Source organism: Gossypium hirsutum, chromosome A02 (genome assembly GCF_007990345.1).
Source record: "Gossypium hirsutum isolate 1008001.06 chromosome A02, Gossypium_hirsutum_v2.1, whole genome shotgun sequence".
Lineage (NCBI taxonomy): Eukaryota > Viridiplantae > Streptophyta > Magnoliopsida > Malvales > Malvaceae > Gossypium > Gossypium hirsutum.
Window position 1 is genome coordinate 46,715,065 of NC_053425.1, and position 1,483 is coordinate 46,716,547.

The following is a 1,483-nucleotide window of genomic DNA, read 5'->3' on the forward strand; positions in this document are numbered from 1 at the left end:
ATTTCTTTGAAAATTTTATATGTTTTTCGAAAAATTTCTTGAGTACCTAGTTTAGCCACAAACTAACTTTAATGATTAGTTTGGGCCTTGAGGGCTCGTATTAGAGACCATATGAATGTCTATTAATGGTTTTTGAATTGATTGATAAATGTGCATGAAATGTTTGATTGATTGATTTATAAGTCCGGTAATACTCAATAACCCTGTTTTGGTGACGGATACGGGTTTAGGGTGTTACAAAGATAATTACCTTTGTATATGTGGCCAATAATAGTTAAATAGTATGGCTTAATATTCTATGATTAGACCTGCCATTGGGGCTCTATGTGGAATCCCCTTTCCTCGTTTAGCAATTCGATAATTAACCAATGTTGGTGGGGGTGTTGATAGGCTAAAGCTTTGGACTTTGTTGTTGTTGTTTCTGTTCTTGAGGTAATTTTGATGGTTGCTGCTACTATTGTATGAATCCTCTGAATCTGATGACATTCCCATTTGGCTATTCTTCTTCTAGAAATCCTTTGAAGTGTCAACTACCTACAATGTTAAGATAACATTCAAAACTTTCGAATTGACCCAATAAACTCATTGCAAAAGTCAAACATAATGTACAAAATTTGGGAACTTCACTTACCCCCAAAAGTTTTCTCAGTTGCCAAATAACACCATTGACTTGCCAAGAAAATTTAATTTGAAAGTGAAAGAGAGAAGAGTGGTGGGTTTTTTTTTTGTTACCTTGCAACTGAGAAAGCAAAATCTGAAGTTGTCGATAAGGCAACGCTCACAAACTTCATAGATGTTGATGATACCCTTTTTAGGCCTTGGCTGTGGCTTTTCATTGATGAAAACAACCTTAGCACTATTGATAACATATGTTTGAACTCCAGATATGTCTAGGTATTTTTGTATCTCAAACACCCTTATCACATCATGGTATGAAGACCTTCTTATTTGTCAAAACACACACATTAACAAATCCAAATTAATGCCCGATTTTTGTAATGAATGAGTAAATAATAGACAAATCCTATAGGATTGGTTAATAGTACCAATTTTTTATCCATGGTAAATCTCGTAGAGGTCTTTTTGTTAAGAAAAATGGTGTTTGGCAAGAGAGAAAATGAGAGAAAAAAATGCCAGCCGACAGTGGGAAAAAAAAACAATGATTTTAAGTTGAAAGTGTGGTGTGGGTTTACAAAAATTTCACAAAAGCATGATTATAATCATGGTAATAAAGATTATTGTAGATGAAATGAGCCAACCATATGTTTTGAAGAAGAAAAATAATGTTTGGCAAGAGAGAAAATAAGAGAAAAAAATGGCAGCAACCATGTGTTTGGCAAGAGAGAAAATGAAAGAAAAAATTTTGCTAATTAGATGACGTCATCTATGACATCGTCTACTTATGTGGCATGCCACATGGGCTATTATGTTGACCTACAATTTGATTAACGGTCAACTCACGTTGACAGTTAAAACTGGGCCG

General features: G+C 34.2%; 1 pseudogene; it reads right to left on the minus strand.

Moving 5' to 3' along the window:
* Positions 1 to 264: 264 nt before the first annotated feature.
* On the minus strand, positions 265 to 945 carry LOC107952663 (uncharacterized; annotated as a pseudogene).
* Between the last annotated feature and the right edge of the window lie 538 nt (positions 946 to 1,483).